The 26798-nt window shown below is 42.1% G+C and overlaps 1 protein-coding gene across 5 annotated transcripts in view; it reads right to left on the bottom strand.

The window, feature by feature from the left end:
• The window catches only part of pcbp3 (poly(rC) binding protein 3), a 56215-nt gene extending 37652 nt beyond the window's left edge, over nucleotides 1–18563 (bottom strand). For 3 of the 5 annotated variants that reach the window (XM_034573648.1, XM_034573646.1, XM_034573645.1), the window contains exon 1: nucleotides 18201–18562. The gene's annotated coding sequence lies outside the window, so the exon portion shown is untranslated. Of the gene's footprint in view, nucleotides 1–18200 lie in introns of all 5 variants that reach the window. The other 2 variants (XM_034573649.1, XM_034573647.1) reach the window with 1 other exon arrangement.
• Between the last annotated feature and the right edge of the window lie 8235 nt (nucleotides 18564–26798).

Genomic DNA, 26798 nt, shown 5'->3' on the forward strand with positions numbered 1-26798 from the left:
CTGGCTCTTTCTGTGCAGAGAGGTAAACACATCATTGTGCTTTTCAGTCAATTACTGGTAAAGGTCTCTGACCCGAAGGCAGCAGCTAATCCTTGGTGTCATCTCTGGTATCGCTCTGTCAGGTCAGTCCTACAGCCATTACCCCCCCTTCTTATGAAAAATTAAACAGGTTAAAGTTAAACACATAACTAGTCAGAGTGAGGTCACATGAGTGCAGAGCAGGTGGAAACACTCCCCCTATGGGGCTGTAAAAAACTCCTGCTGTGCCGTGTTTATTTGTGGAGAATGTGCCGCTGTGTTTTATAAAACGTTATAAACCAGTCGGCAACCAGTCCGACACTGTTCAGCTCGTATGGATGTAAACATACAGAAATACCTTTACAGCTGAAAGTCTCATAACCAATCAGAAATATGCTGGAGTAGAACAAAAACTTTGGAAGATATTATTTTTTCCACCTGAATCTTGGACTAGTGCAGTGTCCGTTCTAAACCTGCCTGTGTGGCATGTTCTGTTCTCCTGTGTTGATGCTCTGGAGCGACTTCAGAATTCCTTCTTGTCATTAGTGAGTCGTCCTCAAACTGCTCTACAATGTACTGTCACTCTTTATTTGGTTGTGTGCTGGACGCTGTGTGCAGAGCTTTTTATAAATGGTGCAAAGTGAAGTTAGAAAACTCTGTGTTCATCCTACCTGGTTCATCTGCAGTCAATGTTTTTCATATTTCTTTCTATTATTATTATTACTGAACGTACCGTGTGTCCAAATCAAGAAGTCGACTAGTTAAACAGTTTGCGAGATATGCGTTCCACATTCCGACAGACATACAGATGCTTCTAGAATTAAAAGGTAGATACAAGTGATGTTGTTTGGGTTCGTTACCTAAAAATAAATCTTAAAAATTGAGACAACACATCACTTTAAGTTGAGATGACTAATATTTTGCCAATGGACATATTTTAGTCACAATACTTTTAGTGAATCTATCAATATGCTCTTGAAAGCTGCTTTAATGATGATGCAAACATATAGCACCATCATATATAGATGGAAAACACAGACACACTCTGTCACACACATGCACACACAGCAAAACAAACACAAACGCACCAGTGAGCATATAAGCACACACCAATGCATTCTCAAAGGCAACACAAACGCACACACACACACTAACACGCAGAGTGGGAGCAGGCGAAAAGAAGTCGGAGGAAATGCTTATGCCTCTAAACGCGCTCAGGAGGAGCTGCGCTGCACTTAAGTGGTCACTCTCACACACAAAGGCCAATCACAGGAGCTTAGCTTGGCCCCATCAAGCTTTTTTAGCAAATGCCTGCGTGCTGAAATTGCTCGCTTAGTTAACCCTGTGCGCCGCTGAGAGAAACGTAGCTCCATCACTCAAGTCCAAAGTTGTGGCAAACGGTTCCCTTTGAAGTCTTTGTGTGTAAGACGACTAGGCCTTGTCATTTGTGAGGAGGGATTAGTCATGCTATGTTTATTGCGGAGTGAGCATCTGCCTTCTCCACTGCCGCGTTTTAAGGGATTTTGTTTGCTTCAGAGGTGTTTTTTTTTTTTTTTTGCCGAATACTGACACTGCGAGAGAACAACATGTGAACGACTTCCACATCCAGCAGAGTCCACATCTATTCCACAATAGATAGTTGGAGCCTCTGGAACTTTGATGTGCGCCGGCTGTGCAGCATTATCGTGCGTTTGGAGACTTTAAAGCAAAAAGAGACATTCAGAGTCTCGTCAGCTGTGAACTTCTAACAATATTAATCTTTATTTAAAGTGTGAAACATTTTTTATTAGGTAGCTGTGGTATTGTATTGTATATTTGGGTGTGATGCTGTTTTACAGTTTTGGTGAATGGATTGAGTAATGCAAGTATTGAGTATTTTAGATTTTGAGATGTCAATCAGCTCATTGAAATCTGGATGAATTTGATTGGATGATTTACATTTTAGGTTTCAAGGTTGTTAAGTTGATTAAGTTTGTTCTTTTATGCATTTTGTTGTTGTATAGGTTTTTTTGTTTTTGATATGAGGAGCGCTGTTAGTTCTGACGCAGTTCAGGATTCAAAGCTAAAACTTTCTATCCTGTCCTTTTTTCAAATTTACTTAATAAAACCTGAAAACAGTGCTGGACATGTTGACCTCTTATTCATTATCTATAACCATGAACATGTCTTCAGGGACACTGTGGGCTTGTGTGTGTCTCAGCTGATATCAAGCATTTTTGCCATTATAACAATTCTTGGTTATTGTGGACGTAATCTTGATAAGTAAATAAATGGTACCACATCCTAACAAATAGAGAGGTAATCAAATATGTCCGTTATGCTTCACATCTGTTTTGGTCTATCGTGAAAGATGATTTAGTAAAACCTACCTAGTAACAGAAAGGTTAAAAAAGGAAACAATCATTTCCATGGTTACTTTGATTGACAAACTTTCTCATGCACAGTATGTCTGTTCAAAGTGTAAATGCCCCCCCACACACACACACTGAGGGTTATGAGGCAAACTGCTTCCTCGGTTGTTGTCTCCTGCTCCACTGCACAAAGCCTCCGTGTATGATTGATGGCGTTTGCACGATCCTCATATAACCTGAGAGGTTATTTTCATTTTGTTAGATATCCTTTCTTTGACCCCTTTACTGTGTGTGCATGATGTGCACGCACGTGTGCGAGGCCACGCATTTGTCTGTGTGCACTGCACGGGTTGCAGGGTGGGGGCAAAAAGGCAATCGCGGAGGCTTCAGCTAAATGGAATTGCCGGTTGTATATCTTGATGCAGGACATATTTATGCCCAGAGAGGCTCGGCTTCCTGCCTGCTCATCACAGCCACTGTCAGGCAGTGAAGTGTGTGTAGGATCTGCTGGGGCTCTGTGCATGTGTTGATAAGACCAGACCCATGTGCATGTGCCCTCTGTAAACTGCATGCACTGTGAGTCCTGCACATGCAATTCAGTCACTGAGCTATAGTGCACGACAAATGGATCATTAATACAAAATATAACATTACTATCATTGAGCATTATGTGTTGCAAAAACATGGTCAACAAAGTTTACAAATCCAGAATATAAATGAGATTCCACCATTATGATACTACAACTATCCAGTGTAATGCACGGTACAAATGTCAGTCTGCAGACCTGACTATACCAAGCTAAACTTGTATATATATATATATATATATATATATATATATATATATATATATACACACAGTCTATGGAAGCCACAATCACCAAAGTGGGCAAGGCTTGAAAAAAATCCACTGAAACATTCCCATAGCCCAAGGATGTGTTGCTGAATTCTACTTTTTAAATAGGGTCACATAAGGGGAAATACAATTCTTGTGAAATCTTAAATCAGTGAGCCCGGCTCAGAGTGTTTAATGGCTCCGTGTTGCCAAGAGGAGAAGATGATGAAGAAGAAGAAAAGCTGGTTGGGAGGCTCAGCTCCTCTCACAGAATCAGCCTCGCACAGGCTGCGCCAGAGAAAGATATTAACCACTGGACATCAATCCGCAGAAACTAGTCAAGAAAACCCAGAAAGATATGAAGCGACTGACCACACAGTGTTTATGAGTTACACCAGACATTCAACAACACGTCCTCTCATATCAAGATCTCTCCTTAAGTGCACCGGGGTTGCAATGCTCACAACCTCATGCCACAAAATGTCTGTTGACGTTTTAAGAAACAAAGAAATGCCATGGACATAACATTTTATGGTTAGTAAGGTAATTTTCATATTTCCTCATGCTTTTGCGTTTCATAACCAGCAGACTAGACTAGTGCAATGCTCTCCTTTTCTGTTCAACCCAAAAAACACAATAAATCAGCAACACTCAAGTGTACGAACGCTGACTAGGACCGAAAAGAGAGAGAATGCATTAGAGTATTCTAAAGTCCCTACTCTGGTTGCCTCTTCTTTTTCATATTGATTTTGAAAATCCTTTTATTGGTTTATAAAGCACTAACGTGGCCCTGCACCAGACTACCTGTCAGAGATGCTTCTTGGTTTCTAAACCAGTGAGGCCACTCAGATCCTCTGGTTCTTCTCTTTCAGCTGTTCGGCAAATCTGAACGAAAAGATTTGGTGATTCTGCGTAATCAGCCTTTACGCTCAGAGTCGGTGGAACAGCCTTACTGATCTGAGAGGAGCGTAAATATAGATATTTTTTGTTAATTCTTCTTTAACATTTTGACAAACTGCAATTGTTTGAAAGGTGCTATATAAATAAAGTTTGATTAATTGGTTGATGACATCCCCCAACTGCTAGCTTAAGAAATAATACAGTTTTATATATCTCTGATTAAATTGAAAAGTGAATTTCTACAATGTGCCTTATTAATCTGTCCAGTGTGCCCCAATTCTATATAAATACCACAGTCAGCCAAAAATACTTTCCATGCATCATGAGACATGGACCCTTATGTGCGTGGAAATTGCACAGCTGGTTTTCCCCTTACTGATACAATTTTTCTGCAGACAAAAAGTGCCAGCTCTAATAAACCTGATAAATTACCAGATGCAAACTGTTGACCAGTCAATTTTTTTTCTAATAGGGTGCATTACCTGATTTTCTCCTTTTCTATGAAGACGTATTGCAAATGGAGCTTGATTGCTCCCCGAGGTGGAGAGCTGCAGAATTCATGATGTTTAACTAATTCAGCTTCTCACTCTTTCTCATGTTAGACACAGTTTTTCCACTTGCTTTCCCTAAATCATGGCAGATGCACATGATCGTACTTTAATATCTATGATTGCAGGTTTCAAAACCCAGTAACTGAGATCCAAAGATACAGGGACTTTCCCTTGTATATAGCAAATTCTATAAATATTCTTCTATAATTGATTTTGCAGGGTCAGAACAGAAACTGTGACCACATTTTTTGCAGACATCCTGAAGAAATTGTAGTTTTTGAAGAATTAAGACCAACCTATGTACATTGAACAGTTCCTGTTAGTGCTCTCTAGTGGACAAATTGTGTAATAGAGAATAATTCTTAAATTCTTTGATGGTGTATTGACGTGTTACTCTGTTGATCTACTAAAAAAATTACTTTTAATGCACAGACACAGCTTTGCATACCCATATATCTGCAGGGTTAAAGGTTAACAGGTTATATAAATATCCAGATAATGAACTGCCTCTAAAAATGTAAAAAATAAGACTAATTAATAAACAGATTAGAAAAATCTGATTGGAATCATTTCAAATTTGGTTCCACCCCAAAAATGCCAAGCACACTTAAGTGTCTTTCAACCCACTGTGGGGTTCTGACCGTGTGGTTGAGACCCTCGTAGCCGATTGGTGGATAGCATCTGATAACAGAAGTTGTTTGATCCAACCACATTAATGAGGTCAGTGGCTCAGACGACCTTTGGACAGCAGTGGTACTCGGATGTACACGCAGATGAATGGAGCTTCACATCAAAGGTAAAATTGTCCAAATCCCTAGAAGCTTAGAAGCTGCTAATTGAACCAATGACCAGATATTAAAAGTGTTAATGTGCCGATACAAATACTGGAGTCACCCAGTTTGTGAAAACCTCATTGTGTGATAGTCCACTTGCTTAATGTGCACTTCTTTACAAGTCAGTGTGGACCAGATGTCAATTATGTGTGTGTCTGAATCCTTTGTGTACTTGTCAGGAGAAGCTTAATATCCTGCATTGGTTTGACATCTTCACACTAGTGTTTAATCCCAGGATCCACTTTCAAACTATTTCTAATTTCTTGGTTAATATCAATGGAAGACTAGTCAGTTAAAAATGTTTACATTCTAAGAGTAAAAACCAAATAGGTGGACACGTACAAAATATATATTTTATCCCTATCCCTACTAAAATACATATTTCCGTAACCTAGGTCTTGACCTTCATCCAACCAAGTGGACACAATTTGACTAATTCAAACCTTTTTACGCCAAAAATGTGTTTTATATGGAGGTAACCCCACTAAAACAAGGCAACTGACTCCTTTTCTGTTGCCAGCAGGCGAGTTTGTCAAAGGTGGGAAACACTTTCCCATTAGTTCTCCCAGGGACAACCCTGAAGACAACCATAACATTCAAGGTAGGACTGATTGTCCTCCAGGCTCCAGTAGACGTTAAATTCTGGTTTGCATTTTATTACCTTTGGCTGGACCATAACAACACGACTGAGCTGCTGCACATATTTGTAAAATGAATTTGTTCCACCTCATCCTCAGGTTGGTGCCTTTAGAGTCTATAAAGGTTACGCACATTTCTTCTGATTTGCATTTATTGTTTTCGACAGAATCTGAAGTTATAACCTCGAACAACTTGAATGTTCCTGGTATTCTCACGAGAGAAAAAGGTTCAATTTTCAGGAAAAAATATTAATCCCCACTTCACACCTTCAGTATGGAGCCTTTCCTTGAACGTGGAGACAACACAGGAACTCTTTGATGTGGCAGTCCTTAACCACTTAATCCCAAAGAGGAGGGAAAAAATGAAGAACCTCCTACATTTGAATATCATTTTTGTAACACACACTCACAAACACACTATATACATGTATAGGGTATATAGGGCTTTTCCAGCTTGACATCCATGCATATTATATTTGTCCTGTTGATAATTCAAAGGGCTTCTCTAAGAATGTACAGATCCTTTTAACCCATAAACACAATGAAATTCCCCAGACGTTTGGAGTTACACGGTTTGCATGTGACAGGAGCGATCTGCTCGTGTGTGGTAAAATGATTGCTAGAGTTTGGGAGAGGGGTGGGGATGGGTGGGTGGGGGGTAATCATGATGTCATACAGCTCCCTCTTGCAGAACGACGAAAGCGAATTAGCCGATGGATCAAGTTCCATCAAATGTGTGTGTGTGTGTGTGTGTGTGCGGAGATCACACCATGCTGGTTAAATAATCTGCTTCCACTTTTCACTCGCCTGCAGGGAAACAGATTGCGGCTCATGAGGAGCAAGTGCAAAATGTCAACAACAAAAAAATAAAAAATCAAGAGTGTGATCTTACTCTTACTGTGTCATAGAAGACATGTAACAGAGGAGCAATGTTTTTACCACCAAAAAGCAAATCTTTGCACCCGACAAGACGACGACGCTCAGTTTTAGCTGTTATTGTTTAGCGTTGTTTATCTGAATCAGACAGTGTGTGTCTCCCATCACTTCTCTAATGTCATCAGGTGACAAGACAGGACGTGAAGAGAGATAAGAGGACACGGTGCAAAACAACGTGCGAACAATTACAAGGCAAAAAAAACGAGGGTTGAACACGGGGCCTGCTACAGTTTGTGAGTATTTGCACTGACACAGTTTCAGTACTCACTAAAATGAATAATAGAGAACGAAGGGCTGGTGTAAGTGCTTCTCCTAATGTGGGAAGACAGATAAGAGCGTGCGACAAGGCATGTGTGTAAGGTGACGTTCCTGTGGCAGGGAGTTTACCAGGAGTCCTCGCACACACGAAAATAATATCCAGTCGTCTGAATGTTTCTCCTAATAGTACATAATGGAATTCTTAAACATGTCCCCTGGGTGGGGTGTCTGAAAATTTCACTGATTAATAAATTAGACTGTCCATATGGGGAGGTAGAAAAAAAAAAAACCTCCCCCCAAAATCACAGCCTGGGTTTTTCAGACCTGCCCCCATTTCATCACGCCCGCTCCTCCCCCCCGTCAAACCCCCGACCTAAGACGTCGAGCACACGCCAGCAGCAGCAACCAGGGGAAGTATTTCCTCAAGCTCCTGAAGCGCACGTCTCATTTTCTACATCTGCTTAAGCTCAGTCGGCTGCGTCCTCGCTGACTTAGCAGCCTCTTCTGCAGATGTGTGTGTGTATATATATATGTATTTATATATATATTTATATATATATATATATAATAACGCACTGCCACGGAATTCTTCCTCCCCTTAAATAGGTGAATGAGACGAAAGAGATGAAATCACAGGCTTTAAAGTTCACAGCAGGTTCAACAGACTTTGACCGTGTTGAAAAGTCAAAGACTGCGTTCACATGGACACCGATGTTACCACTGCTGACCTGATTCAGAATAAGACATTATTTAGATTATGGTGTTTACAATTGAATATCCCATTCATATTCCAGTTGACATGTTACAGAGCAAAGTCTGGTTATGACTCGTCGTCCTGACACGTCCACTACGCCATTACATCCAACGTTATTCTGCCAGTTTAAAAAAAACACCCTGACATAGTTTCATGTAGAATGCTTAATATTGTAACATTGCTGTCCATTGCAGTACAATTGAAGTCATAGTCTTCTATAAAAAGAGAATTAGAAGAATCCACGTCTGTATTCAGCAGCGAGCCGAGTCCCTGCAATGCCACAGCTGGTTGAATCATTTGCTGCTAAGTTTAGCTGTTGTCCTCCGTGTTGGGATTCGCAGATTCAGTCAGTCCCACATACACCTTCCTGCAGACACAAGTACTCATTAGTACACAGAGTCTGAGGCTGAATATAGTTTCCCACAAGCACCAGTATTTTCACTCCCGTTTTCCGGAAATCAGATCCTATCTGGTAAACGACCTGCGCTCTTTCACTGTACATGTCCACGGTATCAGCTGAATCACGAGGGCGAGCGTCCGCTGAGTCTGAGTTCCTGCCTCAGCCTCCAGCTGGGGCCAATCTGTTGGTCAGGTGTGGCTCGGCGGTAGCAGCCACGCTCTCACCAGCGAGCTGAGAGGACTTCCAGGCACAGCCCAGATACAAGGACAGCTCAGTCTGCAGTGCAACACGGACACAAAATATCCCTGTGGCCGTTCACTGGTAACAAATTCGAAATGTTTCTCAGTCTAGAACGTTATTTGAATGGAAACACGAATATTCTGCAGTTCTGAATGAAGTGAAGTCAGAACAAAGCTTCCTCATTGCAGAGAGCGACGTGGCCACTAACACCTCCACAGAGCATAACGTTGTAGAATCCTACACCCTGCAGTCACCAGCCAATACTATGGTTGGGTGTCGTTTGGTTTTGTTTCCAATACCAGTGCTTCATCGATATATAGTTATACTTAATTGAAATATACAAATATAAATAAGTAAATAAATAAATAAATAACTCTTTACATGATAAAAATCACATAATAAATACAAAAATACACAATAACAGTTTCAATGCTTATTTCAGCAAAATACTCGAGCTCCAAACTCTCCATCAACGGTCGCCCCACCACCGTGGTCAGGGACGCTCACACTGCTGGCTCATGTGTGGGCCCTCTGCTTATCAAATGTCTCCCATGTTTCCTAAGTTTGTCGTGTTCCCCCCTTCCCTCTTCTTTTTGTTGACATGTTGACTTGAGCATGAGGATTTCGTACAAAATGCTAGCAATACAGATGGTGTAATTTGCTGTGTTGGTGTATATCACTGCTCTCCTAGAGTTTCCAAGGAGGATGCAAATGTAACCACTGAAGCATTAAACCTGGTTGGAGGGACTTTTGCCATGAACCACAGTGAAGGACAACACCCTGGCTACTGCTACCCAGTTCCGTAGTGAGCGTTGCAAGCGAGGACCCTATGCTGGCTGGATTATGTCTAAATAAAGCGGTGTATGAATCACTGTGTCTCTGATCCCCTCTGCCTCCCAGACAACAGGTTTGCAAGCTGTCACTGGCTTTCCACTCTTTCAAATGAAGAATAAAGAGTGGGGAGAAATCGAGACTGTGTGAGGGAGAGAGGGGAGTTGACGTTCATCATTCGGGCGCCGTGGCTTAGCCTAAGAGGCTTGAATAATCAGTATGTTAAGCTGCCGGGGTGTGCGCTCGCACCTACCACGCGCTTACAAACTCCTGGGTGCTTTTTAATCAAGGAAAACCGCTGAGAGGCAGTGGTGAGTGCCAAGAGTCCAGGCTGAGAGATGAGCTTTACAATATCTGTTACACTTTCTCCTGACATCACCTGACGTGCATTTTGACTGTAAGCTGCAGAAATGTGTGTTTTTTTACTCTAAAAAGGACACAATGAGTTTTCTTCACATCTTTATTACATGTGAATCACCACGTTGAATGAAACCACCTCAGAGTTCCACGATTCTTTTCTGATGTTTCCACGTTCAGTGTGAACAAATGTGTTGTTTTGTAAAACCACTGTCCTTAGTGACCCACTGCACAATGTGAGACCCTGCTGTCAGTCGGATTGTTTAGTATGAACATGTCATAATTCGTCTCTGGGCTCGTTTGTTCCCTCATCATAACCTGCATGTTCCCTCTGAGCCTCCACCCGCCCAGCACATGTCCCAGGACTTTCCTTCTTTCTCAGTATCCACCGGCTCATTTCATCTTACCCAGCCCACCAACACATCTGTTCCCCAGGTCAATTCTCAGATTATTTGCTACTGTCATAATCCCATTGTTCTGCCCTTATTGTACCTACTACCTGTGAGTACTTAGCATAGACTGAATATAAAGATGGACGACAGGACTGCTCTCAAAAGGTGAAGCCAAAGTCTAATGGCTTCAGTATAGGTCATAAGCCCCTCCACGTTGGTGTATGGGACATGGATCAAAAATAAAAAGTTAGCGTAGACTTCAAAGTTTTGTTTTAACTACTTATTTTTATAGAGTGAAACGTCTTGATTGACAGCTGACACTTTTTTCTAAACATCTACTTCTTAACCGTTGATGTTCATTAGCTGCTTAGTTTCTACAACTATAAATATACAATCAAATGAACAAGTCTACATTTTTGTAGACCAGAGAATAAACATAATAGTATATATTGTATAGTATATTAGATTTATTCAATAAATTGTAACCCTTGAGTTGTTAATGTCTGTGTGACAATATTAAACGTTGTAGCAGGAGTAAATGTTAAAGGGGAAGTTGCACAGAACTAACATTTGTACAGACGGTGTCAGGTGACAAACACAATTAGCTGTGACACAATGTGAACAACAAAGATCAGAGATGTTTATGCTTTTCTTAGCTTGATGAATAAAAAGGAAAATGACTTCTCTCCATTTGCAGAATGTTCTTAGATTAAACCTTTAACATCTTTGTTACCACCGTGTCCTCCTTTCACACGTCTGTTTGAAAGTGCTATTGAAACTATTATAAGTGAGTTTATGAGTCTGTCCAAATGGTTCATGTGCAGTCATAGTTTGTCAAAATCACTTTCTAATCACAAAAAGAGCTTGTGAATGAATTCAGTGCTGTTAAACGTGTCGGACGTTCTACTCTATTCTATTCTGTAAGTGTGATGAGATTTAAACTGTTAGAGAAACAAGTACTTAATCTCTAATATTCTTAGCCACAGTAGCAGTTCTCTGGGGACAGAACTCTCGGTCTGTCTCCATCACGATTTGAACTGAAATAGCTCCAGATTGCGTTGAAATGCACAGACATCCACGGTGTTTGTAAAACAAATCCTGTTAGCTTCCCCTGACTCTTCATCTACTGATACAAGGAGGACACATTTGTTTAAATCAAATACTTTGACCAGATAATGATCATGCAAAATGAATTTTATCATCCTCCTATATACTTTGTAGAACTAATTGGCGTTTACAAGCTCACATACTAAACAAAGATCATATACTGTAAAGATGGACAACAAAACTCCACTTCCTCCCAATATCCAGAAATTAAGACACAAATATCCCTGATACAAACGCTTCCATATTGTCCCCTTGTAGCCAGAGTCTGGGCTTTCACCCCATTTTTATGGCATAAAATAACTGATTAAATCAAACTTATTAAAAACACGAACACATGAGGGAAGCCGTGCAGAGCTGCCTCATACTATGTTGTCAATGTGCACCAATGGAAACAGAAGAGTCGTCGCTGTGTTGCAGCAGGAAGAAACGGACGTCTGAGCATAGAGAAAGTTGAAAAGTGCTTTGCTAAAAACGTGCCAACATTACGTTGCCAAAAATATTCCCATTCATCATTTGCCTCAGACCATTATGACCACAAAACAATGGCAGTTAATGGATAGATGAATGAGAAAATATGAGGAAGGATTTAGAGGTTGGGGACACACTTAGTTTTGCCTGCAGGACAATATGTCCGACAGGATGGAACCTCTGCAGGGAAAGGTGGGAGTGGTTGAAAATTCTGACTCAGTGGGTGGGTGCAGGATGTACAAAAAACCCTCTAAATATTTAATCAAATCACATGTTCGAGACCCAAATATGGTGCACATAATGATTCTGCATCACACCCTGGTCTAAATTTATCACTTGAGAAGATTCTAAAATAAAGATCCTCACTCAGCAACAAATATAAACACTGGTTCTGAGCATTAAAACTTAAAAAACATATAAACTCAGTAAGGAGCAGTTCATCTCGTGGGTTGAATGTTGATCGTTTTGTCAGTGGTCAATGCTGATCACCTGAACTCTTAATAACCGTTCTATCCACTGTACTACATCAAACTGCCGTCTGGGTTTTGTGATGCATCCTTCGCATGTGACAACCTCAGTTAATTTCAGTCTGTTTCCATGAGCACAAACAAGTAAACAGTCTTTATAATATAAAAATAGAATATGTATTAGCAGCAAAACAACGTGGAAGCAGTTAAACGTTGCATCATTCTGTAGACAGGTCGTTGAACTTTTGACCTCTGGCTTAATCTTAATCCAAAACACCATCACAATCTGAAAAAAGGACCCGATACAACGCAGGGCTTCAACACGTGTCAGATGGGACCTCAGCCGGAATCACAAAATGAGCCCATTAAAGCTCTGGTCTAATAAAAAAACAACAACACAAGGCTAATTCTGCCACAGCAGCTCCTCCACGGGTATGTGCATAGTCCTTTGATCACTGCAGCTCTCTTAATTCAAAGCCAACAATAACATGTTCTTGTCACTCCACCTCCGGAGCTGGTTCACCAAACCCCCCTGTATTAGCAGGTTTAAAAATAGCACCGGCACAGGGGCCTATTTATGACCACCCTTGACCCCCCAGAGTGATGCTAGGAAAGCGGCGGGGAAGGCCAACGCTCTGCTCCTGCTCCACCTCTCCCCTCCTTAATGCTCAGCCTCTTCCATCCCCCCCCCCCCATCCAAAGACTTCATCCTCTCTGATTGATCTTGCAACCCTTCACTAGCTTAAATTACATCAGCCAATGGCTTTGCACAGAGACACAAAAAAAAGGGTCCCTCAGTTTTCACTGATCATAATTCTCTCTAATAGCTTCAACTTCTAAAAAGGTGCCATGTTCAATTTCAGATTCTGGCAAATGCCTCACCCCCCCCCCCCACCCATCGCATTCTGATAGGAATTATGACTCAGGATGGATTGTTTTTTAAGTTTACAGCCCAGCTCAGTGACAGAACGCTGCCTACCAATCAAATGAGTGTGAAGGAGGAGGCAAGCAGGAGAAAACGGACAGTGACTGCAGGGATGTCCAGTGCATTGCTTCTACAGTTTTCTGTCAATTACACACATGTACAGTTGCTTAAAACCCAATCGCAAACATAGATGCAGTCACTGACTTGAACACGTAAACATGGAGGCTTGGCTATAGTTATGGGAGGTTTCGAGTTTCACATGTTTGCAGCGGAGTCGACCCGATACCAACAGTGTTTGAGCAGCCTATCAAAAGCCTGAGCAGGTGATACAATGCAAGCCTCAATGACAAAGAGCAAGCGCAGCCAAGACAGAATATCGTCAACATTCAGGGGAACTTCATCAACACTGGACAACTGAAGATCTGGTGCCTACAGTTTGGACCAATCCCCTGAGTAATGTGGCCACTCACTGTCTGTGGGGTCCAAATAATAACCCTGGAGAAGATGGAATGAACCATTACGTCCCAGGGGGAAAGTGTCTCACACATATCCAAGCTTTTAAAGAGTGCAAGCGAGGACCAAGAACAGGTGTACGACTGGCCTAAACGCTATTTCACAAGTTAAGTGAAACACGGGGGTAAAGCGACAACAGCAAATTGGTATATTTATCATTCCAGCAATAACTACTTCATGAGGCAAAAAGAACGGAGTTAACGGACAGTGACAGTGGGAGCGTACCGGCACAGTTTCATCAAGTACAAGCAGCGGGATAGTAAAACACAGGTTAGCCAGAGGAATATGCTGGGAGCGTCTGCAAAAAAAGGTCATGGTGGTGGATTAAAGACAAGAACAAAATGCAATTAAATACCAATGTAATAACATTTTTATCCTCTGGCCTAATTGATGGATTCTCTGATTAAATAATTTGCTCCATTGGTGCTATTGTGTAATTGGTGACCTCGAGATGCCTTGTTGTCGTTATGTTTAATTTTGTGAAGCTACTGCCCCAGGATGTTTATTTATGTGTGTGTGCTTGTGTGTGTGTGTGTGTGTGTGTGTGTGTGTGTGTGTGTGTGTGTGTGTGTGTGTCTGAAGTGGGTATGTCTTTTATCTTAAAAACCCCAGGGGGCCCGATGGAGGTCTTCAACCAGCCACGGCCCCAGATGGTGAAACCCCTTTAACTTACTTTCTGTTCCACAAACTAGACAGTCTGTATATGCTGTGGTTCATAGAATCAATCAGATCATTACATTTCATAGGCTCAAAGAATATCGTACCACGTCCAAAACATTAAGTGGGTGGAGAAAAAAAAGGAATAATAGATACGCTGATTTTGTGTAAGTGGTAATTCTTTCATTTTCAAGCCAAGGGGCAAACATTACTGGATAACCTGGTGTATTTTAGATGATACAGAAATGTGCATAAGTGTTCAGATCCCACAGATTCTGGGCTTTCAGAGCTTTGATGTGACTTTATGAGATGAGTGAGGACGGGTCAAAGAAATGTGGAGAAAGGAGCAAATTGAAGGATTAGATGATGATTAAAACAAAAATAAATCCCGTAAAATATATCAATATATTAATAATTCAGTCTGAGTCTAGTTAAGTTCCTTAATATCGTTAAAAAGACAATGAGGTTCAACATTTAAACAACAAATCCCAATGTTTGAAATCATTTTATATATAAAAGGTAACTTAAAGATATAAATTATGCTTTTTTTTTCTCTATACGTATGCATTTTCAAAGATTAAAAGAAAAGTAATTAGAGATTATTCTTGATAGTATCATCAGACTTTGTTCAATACGTTATAGTACTACTTTGTAATTGTCCTTGTTTTGCAGCATCACAACCTGATCACAACAATTAAATGATCGTGACAAAGATGTGACAGGGGAGATTAATCCTTCGTTAATTTAAATATCATAAATTGATGCTACAATGTGCAGACTCCAGAGTACAGTTCATTTCCCATATTAAGTCTAAAGGCAGCAACCAACCGAGCAAACTCAGCAATTCCTCCACAGCCCTTTTGTTTGTGACCATTTGCCCTCGGTCTCTGTGTGACCGCTACCAAGACGGCAGCCAGTCAGTGTCAGTGGCCTTTTCCACACTGTGCCAGTCCCTACCCGGGACTGAGCCAGGCCAGCAGGAGATCCGGAACGGCTCGAACAAGCCAAGGCACAAAGGGACCAGCTGCTTGCAGAGCACTGGCTTTACATGGAAGGAAGTGGGGCTTACTGAATATACTGGATACATGCAATCCCTCCTTTTATAGTGCGGTTATTCCAAATGGAAGATTACTGGGTGAGACAAGCACACATTGAAAACTAACTATTTATTTATTTACGTGTGTAATTACTCACGATTCACCCGGAATAATTATGAGCAATTATCCCATGATCAACCAGTGAGTCGTATGCATCCCCAGCTTTAATCCATCGTTTCTCAGTGACATTGTTAAGAAGTAAAAAAAAAGACAAAAACCCTGTCGACTCACATTTCATTTTTGCTGCCACTTCATCTCTTCGTTTGTGTGGTTTGGTCAAATCAATTCTCTGCACCGGCACAACACCTCGAGCCCTGAACTGACATCTGTGGCATTGTATGTGACGTGAAAGTGTAAAAACCGCTGTGACACGCTGAGCCACACTCATTGTCTGCATTAGCCGCGTTGCAGCTCAGCGCAGGCTGGAGGCAGCGGCTTTTGAAGGCACGCGAGTGCACCAACACATCACAGAGGCTCATAAATATCTCATTCTACAAGGGATTTCACGTATGCATTCTTATGAGAGCTTACACCGGAAAAGTTGGTGTGCGGTAAGTGCATTAAATATAGCTGCAAACTGAGCTGCCAGGCTAATGTGGAGGGGGGGGGGGGGGGGGGGGGGGGGCTGGGGGGCTGGGGGGACAGTTTTGTATTTCACAGTTTTGTATTTCACAGCTCTATGGATGTTTCAGTGAGGTTTAAACATTAATAATCATAAATACACCTGGTCTGTGTTGGGTTCAGTTTTGTGACATGAAGATACTATGGATACATTTTTAAGCATTAGTGTGAAAGAGCAACAAAATTGCAATTGCAACAAATTCCACAAAATGCAACAACGATGCTGAGTGTTTTTCACCTTCATTTTAATTTGGGTTATTTTATAATGAGCGATATCATTCCATCCATTCTGGGGTCTACTACAGTTTAAATGTAATTTATCAACAAGCTTTTGTAGATTTTAAATTAGAATGCAAAGCAGAGTCTGCATTTAGCCCAAAGCCAGATGATATCTGAGGGACAATGCAGACAAACACCTGCATGTTTTTCTTCCAGAAGTAAAGACACTCAATGTACGCTTCCTAATAAACCCACTGCTCCACAGCTGAGTGATGATATGTGACGCAGGGCAACAGCATCGTAAATATCCGCCTCCTGGACGTGTTTATGGTCTAAAAGCTCATAAAAAAAAAAAGACAAAACGGTCACAGTCAAATTCTGAAGTCAGGGATTTCAGTTTTCTTCATTCAGTGTTTCAGCACAAACTATCAGAATAAAAGCCTTTCAGTGAAAGCAGAGCTCCCTCGAGGTGACCCTGTCGGGAAGACCCCCCCCCCCCCAATTCCCAAAAGGCTTTTTCTTTCACAGTTAAGAAAATGTTGTTAACGGACAGAAAGGTCAAAGTACCTGCTGGAGAAAGACAGTTTTTATAAAGATTAAAGTCACAGGATAAACTTAATAAAAAATAACTATGTGGGCAGAAATATAAACTGACAAAATGAAGGAGATCTCGCCTGCGATGTGATGGTATAAGACTTGATCATTAAAATCCACAATGTAAGGGATTGTGGTGGCTTCCATAAATATAAACATGACGATCACATAACAATATACGAGACTAGAAACTTGGATGTTGATCCATCTTTTATCTTCTAGCAAAACAAAACACAGCATCTCCAGAAGCATTTTCCTCAGTTGTTGACATTGTGTTGTAAGATCCAATTCTTCAGATATGACAGAGCAGCTTAAAAAACTGCAGGCTGGCAGTATTGATGTCTAAAGCACTTAAGTTGTATCTGTCTCCCTCACACATACACGCATGCATGAACACACACACAACCACACACACACAATCCACTTCCCCCTTCCTGGTAAAGTACAGGATGTCAGGATGGAGAACTAAGCAGTTTTTTTTTTTCTTTTTGTCTCCACTGCCAGGAATGCTTTATGTGCCATGTTAATACTGAAGTTCTCCTGCAGGAAAGACGGCTCGGTTCAGTCAAGCCAGTCACTGCCTGGTGAAGTCATTACACTTTGTGCAATGTCATGCGTTCTGGAGCCAGTGGACAGTGCTGCGTTCTGTCCCGGCGTCGGGGAAGCAGATACAGCGGAAGCACGTGTGCCTGTCACGTCAGAGCCTATAAATAGCCGTCACCAACAATCGTAAACACTTCTTTCTAAAAAAAAAAAATCAATTAGACATGCATTTTCCACAGGCAAAACACAGCACCGTGTCCGTGTCGAACTTGTGCCCCGTGGCACAACTAGAAATAAAAACACTTCTTTCACTTTCTGGCTGAATTTGCACCACAGGGGATGAGATTGCAGAGAGAAGATGAAGAGATTGTGGAGGGAGGGAGGAGGAAGTTGATATCAGTGTCGAATATCAGAGGAGAAGGAGAAATACAAGTGACCTCGCTGATAGCATCTTTAAGGGAGAGGGTCAGAAGTGCTGCAGGGGGGGGGGAAACTTATAAAATATGCAAACAGGAAAAGCAGAGAGGCCATAGAGCAGCGAAACAAGTGAGAGGAAAGACATGATCAAACAAGAGCAGCAGTTTCAGAGTGAGGGGGTGGGGGGGGGGGAGGAGGAGGAGGAGAGGAGGAGAGGAGGAGAAGGCAGGAACTACTTTTAAAGCAGTCAGCATGTGCTGAAATAAGCAGAGTCTTACCTGCTCAGAGGTTGTGGTTGGTGGGACGGAGAAGTGAGGAGAGTCAAAGGGTCCCGGGGTGGTCTGGGTGGTAGGTAGGAGGGGGGGGTGGGGGGGGGGGGGGTCTCGGTCCGGCTCGGAGCAGGGCTGGAGGGTGGTCCGGGAGAAGGGGAGGAAGGATGGAGTGACAGGGAGCAGGGAGACGGGGAGGCTAGAGGGGGGGAGAAGAAACGCCGCTCGCCTCTCCCTCCCTTTCTCTCTCTCTCTTTATCTCTGGTCTCCCTCCGACATCCACACACACACACACACACTCTGACACGCGCTCGCAGGCAGACACCAAAACCCGGAGTCACTCAGATAATAGGCAGAGAAAGAGTCTTTACATTTACACACTCTGCCACAGGGAGAGGATGGGGTGAGCTCTCCTCCCACTCTCCTCCGGGGCGGCCAATGGGAGGCTGCAGAGAGGACGGCAATGAGCCAATGACAGCGGAGGCAGCCGGTGCCTTACCCCAGCCAATAAGTGCAATAGCTCATATCCAGTTGGAATAATTACAGCATGGAAGGAAAAGCTTCCCCCTTTTTTTTTTTTTGTTGAAGGACAGGCCAAGCGTCGCTCTCCAGCCAGCGAGCGTGATTCAGTGCTGCCACAGACATTAGAGTGATTAGATTCTGGGCCACTTAACCCAGCACAATATCCCAGCATGCTTCTCTGCAGACCTGGTAAAAGACCTGCAGCCAAACAGAGGAGGAGCCCTCAGTCAGCTGGAAACAGAGGATTCCTCCTGTACGGTCAAAACAAGCAAAGACATGACAGATGCACACGTGAACTCAGATCAACTCCCACATTATCAATTCCCTCGTGCCACGTGCAACAGATTTACACTCAGCGACCTCCTGCAGCCCTCATCAACGACTCGGAGCTGGATAATAGGAGCAAAGTGTGAAGTTTCATCAGGTGCTATTTCTCACATGTTCACCAAGAAGCACACTTCACTTCCGCAAGTCCTACACACACACACACACAGAAACACACAATCGATGGCTCTGGCATGCGCCCAGCTTAACGCATGATCAATGGTGAACTGTCAGGTTGAGGAATGAAAAGCACATCATGACTCCGCTCGGGGAAAGTGAAGGAAATCCCCCCCTCCTGTAATGTTACATTAAGAACAGAGTGGAGAAGCAGGAGCTCTGTAGTCGGTCTCTCAGCTGCCACTTGCTGAACGCCAGGTTTTTCTTGAGGGAAATCTCAGGGGCCGCCAGCTGTTGGGGATGCAGGGTTTTAATAATACTGCTGAGAAAACTCAGGGTTTCTTCACAATGTTCATTGGTTTAACGACAACTCTGTTTCCCTTTGAAAGGAAAGTGTCCCCCAAAGAAAAGGATCCATCCATTTTCTCAACAACTGTTCAGGATGGTGAGGGGTTGGGTTGGGTTGGGGGGGGGGGGGGGGGGGGGGGGGGGGGGGGCGCATCCTTCCACAATTGGAATGTGGTTTTAAAGAGTCTTCATTTTAAAATGTCCAGAATATTTCCTCTGGTCTGGTTTTAACATGGTTTTTGTTTGAGGTTGAAACACATCATATAAGTGAACCTGGTGCACTTCCATGTACGAGAAGCCGTGTACTTTCATGGGAAAGGACTGAACGATTCACAATTAATCAATCACAACAACTGAAAACTACTTTTCCACCAATCGACTGAGTGTTCTGGCTCTAATTGAATTACAAAGCTCCACACAGCACTTAATTCTGTGCTTTGTCCTGTTTGTTGCGGACTATTCTGCATCATATTGATAATGCTACTTAATTATTAAAAGCTCTTAGAGGAGTTTAGAGGAGATTGGAGATAAGACGACCAGATGGAATATATTCTTCCTCCACTCAGGCAGCACTGTTGCATTCGTGGGGCCTGCAGGACTCTGCTTTGAGTGATGGTTTGCAGGGGCTCTGCAAATCAATGAGCTCGTCAATACCTCACTGCATTGTAACATGGTCAGGTATGCACAACAAACCGTCAGTTTAGCATCGAGTCAAATCCAGAAATGTGCCTCTACACCGGAGAGGCTGCAGAGCAAATATCCAGCTAATGGTCCACACCGGGGTCTTTGCCTGTTTAATGGTATCTGAGATCAGACAAATCATTACACGGATATTTACTGTTGACGTGACTTCCCTCCACAGACGAGTTTGCATCTTAACAACACAACGGCTGTAAATCAATTTGTGAATGTGCAGACACTGTGCATTACAACATGCAACAAAAAAAAAAAAAAGCCAATCAGTATGGAGGCTGCAGTGGAGCAATCCATAGCCATAAGGTCGCAGACTGCGAAGGCAACACTGTCATTTACGCTAGCATAGTTTTACACAACGGGGCTGATACAGGCCCCGTCTGCGTGTGAGTGGGAGAGGCAGGGACATAAAAAATTCATTAGAAGATGGAAGGAGATGTCATATCGAATATGTAGCCAGCTGCACTGACGGCCGCGGCTACTGAGCTGTGAGAGGCTGGCGAGGTACGTAGCCGTGTGGCGCTGTGGACCTGACCTGGGTGAATTCTAAATATCACCGTCGCAGAGGTCTCGTGGGAAACAAAATATATAAGTGGTTACTTTGTGGTTTATCGTTAAAGGAAATTAGAAATACTTGCTCTGGTTTGATTCACTCCTTGATGATCAGTTACAAAGACTAACCATGTTGCCAAGGAGCTGCTTTGGCTTGGCTGAGACTTTTGGCAGGAGCTGAAGAATTATTTATCCCCCCAGTGCTAAGTGACATTTTCATGCAGGGGGGAAAAAGAAAATTCATAAAATATGCATTAACGTAAATGCACGGGCACAGATTGCATTAATTGATTTGAGCAATTACTACAAACGCAATCAGTCAGAGAAAGTCAGGATTGGGCAGAACAGTAAATCAGGATCTTTTCACTTCCTCAGACAACATCCTGTCCTCGCAGTGTGACAGAAACTGGCTTTAAGTTTTAACTTGAATTCTTTGAAGCTTCTTTTCAAATGACAAAAGGTATATGGAACCCACCTGCATGAGAGGAAAAGAGAGGATGATGTATGACAGTGTGGTCAAAGCCCATCTTCACAATGCCAGGAATATCCACTCTGGATAACATCATCCTCCCTCATCAAATATTTAAAGTCAGGAGGGAAAAAAAAAAATAGACTTAAATGCCAGAAGATTCACGGGGGGATTTAAAGACTGGGGGATTGTTACTCATTATCTATCTAAATGTCAGAGGAAAGTGAAAGCCTTGCAGAAGGACTTAAGCACTTCAGTCACTACACAAATGTTGCTTTAGGCCTCCTCATTACCCGTTCACTTGACGGGGGAAACACGTTGGACCAGTCGGAGGCAGAATCCATTAATGTGGTGATACTTGCAGACGTTTCGTAATGATTAATGGCAGCGGTCTTTATCCACTGTGGCTGTGCACGGAAATCCTACACTGCTGTTACCTACCAGACTGGAGCACAAGGCTGATTTCAGTTCCTCATTTCAGGGGCTGTGAGCTGTGTACGGAAATAATTTCCCTGTTTACAGGCAATTTAATTATCACCACAGGTGCATAGATAACATTACACGCTGGTGACAACACAATCTCTACGTGGCTCTGGCTGCACGTAACGTTATCGCCTTTTCAAACTAGAGTTGTCTGGAACTAAAGGGTCGAAACTGTGGCTGCACATCACACAGAAGGTTTCCGACACCAGGACGTGCAGCAAATGTCCGAGCAATAGCCGATAGGGAGCAGAGTGCCTGGACCTTGCTGCTGCTGCTGCTGCTGCTGCTGGGTCCCTGGAGCTCCAGCTTGTTGAGCTGGTGGTGGTAAGATGTTGTTATTTTCCATCTGCCAGTTAAGTCTGAGGAGGAAGAGGAGGAGGAAAGGAGGAAGGTGACAAACTTAATGAAGCACCTTACGACGCGGTGGGTAGAAACATGATGATGATTTTGAAGCTGGAGTATTTTGCTGAATTAAGCACTGAAACTTAAATAATATTTTTTATAAATTTAGTTTTCGTAATTATTGTAGTTGGATTAGGTTTTATGCATTGTGTGATTTAGTTATGTAAATGTGGAACAGACTTTATTTTCAAATAAAGTCTGTAAAAAACAAACCTATGATACCCAATGCTTACGTTTGATATCACAGTAAAATGAATGCATCTGCTCTCTCGGATAAAAACCCTTGAGAAGGTCACAAACTGTGCAGCCTCCTCTGGAACAGCAGCACGAGTGCAGTTGTAGATTGAGGTTAATGTGACGATGAGTCACGGGCGCCGGATAAACACAGTCCAGAGATCTGGTAACTGCAGCTTTTTTGCTCCCACCAGATATCTGCTTGTCACCTTGTTGTATAATTACTGTCGCTGGATCGTTCCATCGTACTTAGTTATTACTTAGCACCCACTAAATATAGCTTTCCCCCCGGCAGCCCGTGTGATAGCACTTTGCAGCAAAAGCCAGCTGTGGGTTGTTACATCCCAACAACCCCCCACCCACTCTAACCTCAGTCAGTCAAGACTTAATGGATGATATGCCACTCAGTGAGTTATGTTTTTTTTTTTTTTTTTCTCCTGAAGATTTACCCGAGCAGGGACAGTGAAGAATTGGACAGGAGTTATTATGCTAGTTTATTTTCTTTCAAACGGGGGAATTATTATAAGCCTTATAGCTCTCGTAGGGGCGCTCAGTGGGTTGAGATGCTTAAGCGGCAGATTTGATGAAATTGAGTGGGGGGGGGGAGTGACTGTATGTACTGATTACTTTTAGGAATGCTGATTTTTGTTATTATGGGGTTGGCGACTGGATAAATTTTGGGCCGCCGTCCTATCAGCGACACGTCGTCTCAGCTGACGTGCCACAGAGGATGATGCCTTCAGGCGTCACGTATTTAATACAGACTTGAGCATAAATTTACTGAAATGTCAAACTGGAGAGAAACTGACCCCTGCAAAGTTTCTACAGTGTCCTATAGGATTCAATTACAGGCTTGTCTATCACACAAATCCATGAAATTATAAATGATATCAACATGAACGGGCTCACAAGCAAACCAATAAGAGATTTAGATGCATATTCACAGTCTCTAAGCATCTTAAAAATAAAGTTTTGTAGATCACACAACACAAACTAATGTGTAAATAATAAAAAATATGGTCAACATCGACATTGGATACTAAAATGATGACTACAGTGAGAACCCTAGATCTCTGGAGATCTAGAGCAGGCGTAAAGATTAGTGACCTCAATCACTTGCCTCTGGATCTAAAGATACCAAGACTTATTGATACCAGCAGTAGTTCAAAAGAGGAACTGCTTATTCTGATTAGGTGCAGATTATCTTTTTTTAAATCACATAGTTGGTTTAGAGGTAATTCAAATCGATGCTGCTCTCTGAGGTGTTGTACGACAGAATACAACTCAAGCAGAGGCAACGCAATACGACTTTTCGTCTCGTATCTTGCCTCCACTTCATCTGTCGGAATATTTGTAAGAGAAGAAAATATCAAATATTGGTATTGCGTACATTTCTCACTATGCTAGCTGTTAACTCCAGGAATCATTACATCAGTCCATCGGTCACTTTGACCAGATTTCCTGAAAACTGACGGGTTGTCAGAGGCATAAAACTACCAGATGGTCAACTTGTTTCAATTATACCTTGATGCCACAGCCCTGAATGGAGGTATTGATGAAGAGCTCTGACAAAGTGTGACCCCTGCTGGTCAGGCTTGGTTAGTATGGTTGATGCCAAGTCCTATATATTTCCATTCCATTGTTCTTAATTGTCTATTTACACTGTTCATTTATCTACTTGTGTAGATTGACCTGCCATTTCAATCTTCATGAAATAATTTGCAGGCCAAACTAAATTGTTAAAGACATGATTTGTCTCTGTCCTCAGGTTCTGTTCAATCAGTTCACTCACCACAAACTTACCTGTGGGACATTGTCTCTGCATCTTAAAGCTGCTTGTTGGTCTCATCAACTCCACTGAAGAGTTTAACCTTCATCCTACAGCATTTGACCGTGTGACTCCTGCTTCAGCTTCGTGTTTCCAGCTCTAATTGTTCCTCCTTCCTCCTCCTTCCTCAAACCAGGCGCCATTTTGCTCATGAGCGATGACATGTGACCATCTACCTGTGGGTTTTCTTCACCCTCATCGTGACCTGACAGGCAAACAGCCAGAGGAGACATTCCTGAGGTACATGGGAATGTTTTGGCAGAAAATATTATCTATAAATTGTCTCCCAGACTGATCCACCTGCTTTATATTCCCCATGCTACACTTGCTTTAAGGCAAAAGACTTGATACAGAAAAAAAACTCTTCCTTTCATTGTTAACAGCTGTTTTCATTTCCTCTATGAAAAATACTCTAACTTTAAAACATACACGAATAAAGGAATGAACATAGTTTGACATTGTTTTGAAATTACAAATGAGAACTTGTTAAACAAACAAATCAATAAAGCAGTAAAACCAATTAAATATACAAATATCTATATATATCGTTAGTTAGTCACATCAGCTAAACCTACATGTTTTCACAACGTGGTTCTACTTCACCCAAGTGGTCAAGAAAGCAACGTGTCCCAACGTGTTGAACTCTGGTTGAACTGCAAACGAGCACAAAGTATGTGCACGGAGGCCAAAACCCTGAAGTTTGAGAAAAATCAAACCTCCACCTGTCACTGAAAACGTTGCTGTGCCTCAGGACCTCAGTTTTCTGAGCCAGGAAAAACCTTGTTAGTTGCCCATGACATTTTTACAAATTTCAGAAAGCGATCCTGCAGAGATGAGTGGACAAACCTGGAGCGTGTGGGGACGCATTTGATTGCTGCAAAATGTGTTCTTGTCTTTTTAAAGTCATCGTCTCTACCTGTGAATGTCTACTTCACAATAGTTGATCTTAACTAATACATTTGAATTGAATCAGTGTTAAATACTATACCTTGTGTTGGGCTGGCTCCACCAATCAACCATATTATTCTGCTCAATGCTGTAATTTAGTTTATTATTATTATTATTAAATCCCCATTGTGTTACTTCGCTGGTGTGACGTGACGACAGCTTCCCAGCATGCTCTGCAGCTACAGGAATGTTTGAGCTTAAATCCGCTATGACGAGCTCAAGGTAAGATACGCCCACCACTCTCTTATGGTGGGCATATACTTTTAGAATAACCAGCAAATTAGGGCAACTTTGAATAATTCAGATTAATCTTCTTAATCAAGTATTATCTTGAAAATGCCTCCTAACTTTAAAGAAGAGATTTAAGGGGATTTCAGAAGCCATCGCCAACGACTGGTGACCCAATTCAGTTCTCTTTTGAAATCCACTTTACTTTAAACCTACAGCCGAAGGATTTATGATTAGCTGGTAATTTCATTTTGAACAAGAATTACAGCCACACGGTTGAATGCCTCCTCCAACCAGTCAAGTTGCAGTTTACATGTATGTCCGTCAAAGATGTATGTTGTCATAATGGGTGTTTGAAAGCTCAAGTTATGGCCAAATATGTGTATAAAGATTTTACAAGAATTTAACAAAAGTAGGTATTTTGTGTATTTTGACCTAATCACTGGCCTTGAAGCTCACAGATGTCCATGTTGACGTGTTCAGGAGAGTTGTTCTTCATCAGCAGAGACTATTGGAGCTGGAAGTAACTTAAACACATTCAGAGTATAAATGGACAGCTAAAAAAATACCAACATTACCCACAATGCAACGTGACCATCAACAATTCAGAGGTTTGGCTGTTTTATGGCAGTTGCGGCTCATCCAGCCTTAATCTGGCTCACCAAATGTAGACTGTGTGAAATCTGCCATTAGCTGCATGTCTCATCCACCGTTCTCCTCCACTGTTTTCAAAATCCCCTTCACTACAAGGAACAACAACCTCCAAGCTCGCTACCTAGAGACTGAAAATGGCAACTTTTGACGAACATTTGGATTCTATGGAGATCTGGCAATGACAGACTTGCCTTAAATGAAGAAGAGGAGCAGAGAGGCTCGTAATCTCATATTTTTCTAACGTCACACCCACATTTTTAAACATGTTTCAGCTCCAACCAACAAAAATTCAAGTAGTAATATAGTAGAAACATTTCTCTGCAGCCACTAAAGGCTTTACACAACTTGTTTTCACATATGTTGTCCACCCAGAAACAAACTTGATGTATAAAATCACTTCTCCTTTAAAAAAGCAAAAACTTTAATTAAGACACAGTGATGGATTCTATGTAATTCTTGTTGATGTACATTTTTTAGTTTAGGCCTATAAATAAAAAAGCAGTCATCACTCTTATGCTGTACTGTAGTATAAGGTCACCCAATTAACCTCGATGAGCTGCTTCCTGAACGCCGGCCAGTAGATGTGACAAATAGATATTATGAGTGAATTGAATTGAACAGGTGGAGACTGACTGTGAAGGTTAACACATGATGTAGAACCAAGAGCAGGACATAAACCTGCTGGTCAGGGCAGCTGAGTGAAACATGTCAAGGTCGCGGAGCTGTCGCCGCAGGTTGTCATGAGACTGAGTCAAATAACTCACCACGCTGTGTGGGCTGATGTGTGAGCACATCACAATATCGC

The sequence above is a fragment of the Hippoglossus hippoglossus genome, chromosome 21 (assembly GCF_009819705.1).
Source record: "Hippoglossus hippoglossus isolate fHipHip1 chromosome 21, fHipHip1.pri, whole genome shotgun sequence".
NCBI lineage: Eukaryota > Metazoa > Chordata > Actinopteri > Pleuronectiformes > Pleuronectidae > Hippoglossus > Hippoglossus hippoglossus.